We start from the raw sequence: 7,681 nt of genomic DNA on the forward strand, positions 1-7,681 counted from the left end.
GTGAGGGAGGGACACGCACACACACACAGTGAGGGATGGAATATGCTAACACACACAGTGAGGGAGGTACAAACACACACAGTGAGGAGAGTTACACACACAGCGAGGGAAGGGGACACACACACACACACAGAGAACAAGGGAGGGACACGTGCACACACAGTGATGTGTCTCCTCGGACGTGTAATCGTCCAGCTCTCACTCCAGTCTGCTCCCTCACAGGGTCACCGTCTCTGTGACCCCCAGGTACAACTAGGCCTCGATCCTCAGTGCTGATTTATATTCTCCCAGGTGTGAGTCAGCCTCAAGCTCCTGCTCCAAGTTGCTCCCTCACACGGTCAATCCCTCTGTGACTCGGTGCTGATTTCGAGCCTCCTGATCTGCTTTTTATCCAAATCCAAGTCCCAGTCGGCCTTGACCTTCGCTGCTGATGTATATTCTCCCGCTCTGTGCTGCCCTCTCTCAGGTTCTGTCCCCTTGTGACTCCCAGGTAATGGTCGGCATCAAGCCTCAGCTGCAATTTATAACATCCCGTTCCGCACTGCTCTCTTACAGGATCGCCGCTGTGCCTGAAGTGGGGAAAAGAAGGATTAGACTGAGCAGAGGGTGTTATAGTGACTGAGGGAGCTGTAGTGGATGAAACAGGTTATCTGGAGAGCTAGGCAGACCTACAGTAACTAAAGAACGTTACTGGAAGATACAGCGAGAGTTGCAGACACTGAAGAAGGCAAAGGAAATAGAGAGATGGTGGCTTGTTCAGTCTAAAGGGCTTCAAAGTTTGAGAGAAGATTTGTAGCTCGGATGCTCATTGTTGTGGTTCTGCTCGCCGAGCTGGGAATTTGTGTTGCAGACGTTTCGTCCCCTCTCTAGGTGACATCCTCAGTGCTTGGGAGCCTCCTGTGTAGTGCTTCAGTGATCTTTCCTCCGGCATTAAGAGTGATTTGCATCTGCTGCTTCCAGTTGTCAGTTCCAGCTGTCCGCTGCATGGTCGGTATATTGGGTCCAGGTCGATGTACTTATTGATTGAAACTGTGGATGAGTGCCATGCCTCTAGGAATTCCCTGGTTGTTCTCTGTTTGGCTTGTCCTATGATAGTAGTGTTGTCCCAGTCGAACTCACATTGCTTGTCATCTGCGTGTGCGCCTACTAAGGATAGCTGGTCGTGTTGTTTCGTAGCTAGTTGGTGTTCATGGATGTGGATCGTGAGCTGTCTTCCTGTTTGTCCTATGTAGTGTTTTGTGCAGTCGTTGCATGGGATTTTGTACACTATATTGGTTTTGCTCATGCTGGGTGTCAGGTCCATCATCCTGATGAGTTGTTGTTTGAGAGTGGCTGTTGGGTTGTGTGCTGTTATGAGTCCTAGTGGTCGCAGTAGTCTGGCTGTCAGTTCGGAAATGTTCTTGATGTATGGTAGTGTGGCTAGTCCTTTGGGTCGTGGCATGTCTTCTTTCCGTTGTCTTTCCCTGAGGCATCTGTGGATGAAATTGCGTGGAGTTAGACCCCACCCCGCAGCTCACCAATAGGATCAACAACACACTGAGAAACCTACAAAAAAAAACGGACAGATAACCAGGTTTGACCTATAGAGAATGAAAAATGAAAGCAATGACACCCTCAGATTTTATGGACTACCTAAAGTGCACAAACCAGATATCCCACTCAGACCCATAGTATCACTACCAGGGACACCATCACACAAACTGGCTAAAGAACTACAGCAGAAACTGAAACACCTGATCAGCGGATCCAGACACTCTAATCAGTCAACACAGGAATTCTTAGACATCATCAGAAATAACACACATAGACAAGGAAGAAACTATGGTCTCATTCGATGTAACGGCACTGTTCACGTCTATTGACAAAGCCCTAGCCAGACAAACAATAGCCAACCTGCTGGACATACAGAACAGACAACAAGACGGGGAACCTATCAACAAAGACTGCATACTCAAACTACCGGACCTGTACCTCACAACACACTTCACATTCAACAACCAAATATATGAACAAATCAACGGCACACCCATGGGCTCACCCATCTCTGGACTCATAGCAGAAGCGGTAATGCAAAGATTAGAACAAACAATCTTACCGCAAATTCAACCCAAACTCTGGGTCAGATATGTGGATGACACCTTTGTAATCATTAAAAACACAGAAATAGAGAACACACACCGGATCATCAATGCCACACTCACAGGAATCCGATTCACTAGAGAGGAAGAAAAGGATAACCAACTCCCATTCCTAAATGTGACGGTACAGAGAACATCGAACGGAGAATTCACCACTAAGGTAAACAGGGAAGCCACACACACAGACCGAGTCCTGAACTACGAAAGCAATCACCCCAACACACACAAAAGAAGATGCATCAAGACACTGTTCAAAAGGGCCACAACACACTGCGGTACACCACAACTGCAAAAAGAGAAAGAAGAACACCTATTCAATGTATTCGCCAAAAATGGATACCCCCGCAATTTCATTAGGGATTATCTGTATGGATTTGCTAGACGACTGTCCTCTGACATTGATACTGGATCAATGGTGCTGGAAGAGCACAGCAGTTCAGGCATTTTTTACCTTTTTACCCTTTGATATTGATGAGGGCAGTGCAGATGATGTGATTTATATGGAGTTCATTAAGGTCTTTGACGAGGTCCCACATGAAAGGCTGGTCCAAAAGGGAAGAGCCCATGGTATCCAAGGCAAGTTGGCAAATTGGGTCCTCAATTGGTGGTTTTTGTGATTGAAAGCCATTGTCCAGCAGATGTACCACAGGGATCTGTGCTGGAACCATTGCTGGCTGTTACATACATTAATAACTTGGATATCAAAGCAGAACGAATCATTAGTAGGTTTGCAGATAACATGAAAGGTGAGGGTGATGTTCACAGTGAGGGGGATGGTCTCAGGCTGCAGTATGATATCGATCTGATGATAAACTGAGCAGAGTAATGTCAGACAGAGTCTACTTCTGATCACCTAATAAGGAAGCCTAATAAATGAATGATATACATCATGAATGGTAGGTCCTCATGGAGTACTGAGGAACACAGGGACCTTGGTGGGCAAGTGCCTGGATGTCTGAAGGTGTCAGCACAGGTAGACAAGGTGGGGAATACACCTGAACTGGGAGCAGGAGGGGGACCCACATCCTGTTGGGGAACGTTTCTGGAGCTACCCGAGAGGATTTAAACTCGTCTGGCAGGGCTGTGTGACCCCAAAGAGTCGTAAGGCCAGAAAGAAAGTTGAGGCTGGTACAAATGTTCAAGAGAGCAATATAAGTAGACAAAGCAAGCAAGAGCATAGCAGACAATGAGGGAAAACTGGTGGATTAACCTGCAGTTATTTCAATGCAAAGAGCCAGACAGATAAGGCAGATGAAACCAGAGCATGGATGGGAACATGGGATTGGGATACCAAAGGTATTACAGAGACACAGCTGAGGGAGCAACAGGACCAGCAGCTCAATGTTCCGGAGACAGATGCTACAGGAAGGATAGAACAGGAGGCTAAACAGGAGGAGAGCTGGTGGTTTTGATTGGGGGAAACATCCCAGCAGTACCCAGAGGGAGTATTCATGCAGGATCGCCCAGTTAAGCGATATTAGTGGAACTGAGAAATAAAAATAGGCCATTAGTTTTCTACGGTCGGACTACAGTGATAGGCAATGGGAGATAAAGGAGCAAATATGTCAGGAGATTTCAGATATCCCTTAGAATAATAGGGTTGTAATGATAGGGGATCTTAACCATTCCAAACCTGGACTGGGATTGCTACTAAGTTAAGCATTTGGATGGAAGGAATTTGTTAAGTGTGTTCTGAAAACTCCCAGTCATTATGTCAGTGGCCCAACTGGAGAATGGGGCTAAACCTGACCTCCCCTTGGGAAACAAGGTAGGAACGGGACTGAGGTGTTAGTGGGGGAGCACTTTGGAAAGTTACCACAATTGTATTAGTTTGAAAATAGCGATGGAAAAGGACAGGCCTGGTCCACAAGTTAAAGTTATTCAATGGAGCAAGATAGTATTAGACATGAATTTTTAAAGTAGATCTGGGGAGGCTATTTGCAGATAAAGGGAAGTCTGGCAAGTAGGAATATTTTAAAACCGAGATAAAAGGAGCGTTCAGCGCCAGCGTGTTCCTGTTAGTGTGCAGCTCAATGCTGACTGAATTAGGAAACATTGGCTGAGTTTCGAGGCTGTGGTCAAGAAAAAAGGGGTCACATGTCAGATATAACTGGCTGACTCAAGGGAATCCCTTCAGGAGCATCGGGGCTGTAGAAATACACTTAGGATGGAAATCAGGAATGTAATAAGGGGACACGAGGTTACACATGTAGAATGGCACTGAGCCCCACAGAGATCTGGAAAATCCCAGTCTCTATTCCTGACCTGTGCTGCCTCATCTCTCTGGAGTGGAGGATTCTGTTAGCTCATGATCTGGACTAGCTTCAAGAGTGAGAGATGCTGATAGAGGCAACAATTAGACTCACACAGTCAGGGATACCACATGGAGAGGTACTGAGTCACATCACCAGAGTACCGGGTCAAACAATTGTGCAGGAAGAAAGGGTTTTGATTCATGTTGCACTGGGATATACAAACTGTGAGCAGGCGAAGTGATGGCCTATTGGCATTACTGTGTGACAATTTATCCAGAAACTCAGCAAGTGTTCTCTGGACACAGGTCCAAATCCCACCATTGCAAATCATTGAATGTGAAGTAAATGCTTCAAAAACGATGTAAGTAAACACCTGCAAGTGAGTATTAAACAATTGCTGATGTTAAGAAAAATCCATCGGGTGCATTCCTGTCTTTAGTGAAGTAATCTAAGGTGGGACTGGGATATCACAGGTATTACAGAACAACAGCTGAGGGTGGGACAGGACAGACAGCTCAATGTTCCAGGGGACAGTTGCTGCAGGAAGGACAGAAGGGGAGCTGAGAGAGGAGGAGAGCTGCTGGTTCTGACTGGGTGAACCATCCCAGCAGGACTGAGAGGATATTCCTGTGGGACCGCCCAGTGACGCTGTGTCCGTGGGATTAATCAGTAACAATGGGTCTTCCCTTTCCTCTGATTGTTCTACAGACCCCGAGAGCCCCGCCCTCCTGCACCTTGACCTTCTCAAGATGGCGGCCCTGAGCGCTCCCTCTTCCCTCAAACAAATGGCGGCCTTGACCCTGGGCCCCTTCCCTGATCAGAGACCGCCGCCTCCTTACCCGGGCCTGGAGGGTCTTTATCGAGTTATTTTTAACCTTTATCCGGGACTTGTGAATTCTCTCCGCTCTTTTCTCCCAGCGAGGCTCCCACACACCGGCTCTGAGCGCCGCTCTCTGAAGCCGATCGCAGCCGCTGCCGGAGAAAGCAGCTCCACCTATCTCTCTCTCTCTCCTGACCAATGTGACACTGCGCATGCTCCACATAGAAACCAAACTGCGCGTGCGTCTGAGGTTATCAGTGAGTTTATAGAGAATATTTATATCTGCACAGACTGATGGGTAAAATATTAGTCATTAACAATTGCTTTATCGAGTTATCGTCATAGAGCTGTCTAACATGCAAATTTTCCGTTCCAAATCAACCATACCGGCCAGGTACGTAAATTACCAATTGTTCTGGGAGTTTGAAAAGAAGTTTCTTATTCGAGTAGTGTAAATCGATTGGAAATATGTACGTTATCAGATTTACATTTCAACTACAGTATTTTTTAAAATCTCACATTGATTTATGAGAAACGTTTAATGCTCCACTATGTCGTGAGAATGATCAATCCTGCAAAATAGTTTGCTCTCTGACCAATCTTGAAGCGTTCACGCTCGAGAATGCTTTGGCCCCTCTCCTCATTCACTCTGGTTAGAGGACCGGCCACTACTCGATCCTCCTGTTCCGCCCCTTCCTCCCAGTTGCAGAGTTGATTCAGGTGTGACGTGGCAGGCAAGGGACAAAGGAAGTTCGAGTCGATGTTTTGTGACGCGGTGAAAATATCCCGAATCTTAGACCGAGAGGCCTGAGTTCAATTCACAGCTTGTGCAGATGTGTGTAATAACAACTTTTAGCAGGTTCATTAGGAAAACCAAGGGAAGTCAGGAACAGAGTGAAAACAAGAGAAAATGCATGCAATGTGGTGGGGCTCTCAATGCTCAGATGATTTGACTCCTTACCAAGCATTTCAGGGTCCCAGTACAGACTGTTTCACTCTTCTTAGTGCACAGCCAGATACCACGATCGTGAGGCAAAGTGGTGGGATATAGAGGTGCTTTTCTGGAAGGCGCTCGGTTTTTGTGGTGAAAATAGTTGAGAAGCAGTCGGGTTTTGTATGGAGCTACCTGTCCCCCTCCTGTTGCAGCCTCTTATTATTGCCCTGACTCTACCTCGTACATGGAGAAAGTGAGGACTGCAGATGCTGGAGATCAGAGCTGAAAAATGTGTTGCTGGAAAAGCGCAGCAGGTCAAGCAGCATTCTCTACCTCGTACATGTTTGGTAGAGATCAGTGACACTTCGTAAGCCCACAATAAAAGATCCATCACTCTGTTTAAGACAGTAAAAATCTCTTGTAGCAGAGAACAATACAGCGCAGAACAGGCCCTTCGATCCTTGATGTTGCGCCAACCTGTGAACTATTCACAGCTCGTCCCCCTACCCTATCCTGAAATCACCCATGTGCTTATCTAAAGATTTGTTTAAATCTCACTAATGTGGCTGAGTTAACTACATTAGTAGGTAATGGATTCCATGCCCTAATCACTCTGAGTAAAGAACCTGCCTCTGACATCTGTCTTAAATCTATCACCCCTCAATTTGTAGATATGCCCCCTCATACACACTAATGTCATCATCCTAGGAAAAAGACTTTCACTGTCTACCCTATCTAAGACTCTGATCATCTTGTATGTCTCTATCAAATCCTCTCTTAGCCTTCTTCTTGCCAATGAGAACACGTTCAAGTCTCTCAACCTTTCCTCATAACACCTTCCCTCCAGACCACACAACATCCTGGTAAATATCCTCTGCACCTTTTCCCATGCTTCCACACCCTTCCAGAAATATGGGTACAAGAACTGCACACAATATTCCAAATATAGCCGCACCAGTTGTATAGTTGCAGCATGATATTGCGGCTCCAGAACTCAATCCATCTACGAATGAAACCTAACACAGTATATGCCGCCTTAACAGTACGGTACACCTGGGTGGCAACTTTCAGGCATCTATGTACATGGCCTCCAATATCCTTCTGCACATCTACACTACCCAAGAATCTTTCGATTGACCCAGTACTCTGCCTTCCTGTTGTTCTTCACAAAGTGCATCACCTTACATTTAGCTGCATGTGCCACCATTCAGCCCAATTCTGCAGTTTATCCAAGTCCCCCTGCAACCTGTAACATTCTTCCACACTGTCCACTACTCCACTGACTTTCGTTTCATCTGCAAATTTACTAATCCATCCAGCTATGTCTGCATCTAAGACTTTTATAAAAATGACAAACAGCAGTGATCCCTAAACAGATCCTTGTGGCACACCATAAGACCATAAGACAGAGCGGAAGTAAGGCCATTCGGCCCATCGGGTCCACTCCGCCATTCAATCATGGCTGATGGGCATTTCAACTCCACTTACCACATTCTCCCCTTAGCCCTTAATTCCTTGTGACATCAAGAATTTA

At 46.2% G+C, this 7,681-nt stretch overlaps 1 long non-coding RNA gene across 2 annotated transcripts in view; it reads right to left on the reverse strand.

The window, feature by feature from the left end:
- The window catches only part of LOC148146674 (uncharacterized), a 49,502-nt gene extending 44,145 nt beyond the window's left edge, over window positions 1-5,357 (reverse strand). For both annotated transcript variants that reach the window (XR_015760660.1, XR_015760661.1), the window contains exon 1: window positions 5,233-5,357. This is a non-coding gene — a long non-coding RNA (uncharacterized LOC148146674). The remainder of the gene's footprint in view (window positions 1-5,232) is intronic.
- Between the last annotated feature and the right edge of the window lie 2,324 nt (window positions 5,358-7,681).

Source organism: Chiloscyllium plagiosum, unplaced genomic scaffold (assembly GCF_037043375.1).
Source record: "Chiloscyllium plagiosum isolate Xiang-an unplaced genomic scaffold, Cpla_swu_hap1 HiC_scaffold_20, whole genome shotgun sequence".
NCBI classification, from domain to species: domain Eukaryota; kingdom Metazoa; phylum Chordata; class Chondrichthyes; order Orectolobiformes; family Hemiscylliidae; genus Chiloscyllium; species Chiloscyllium plagiosum.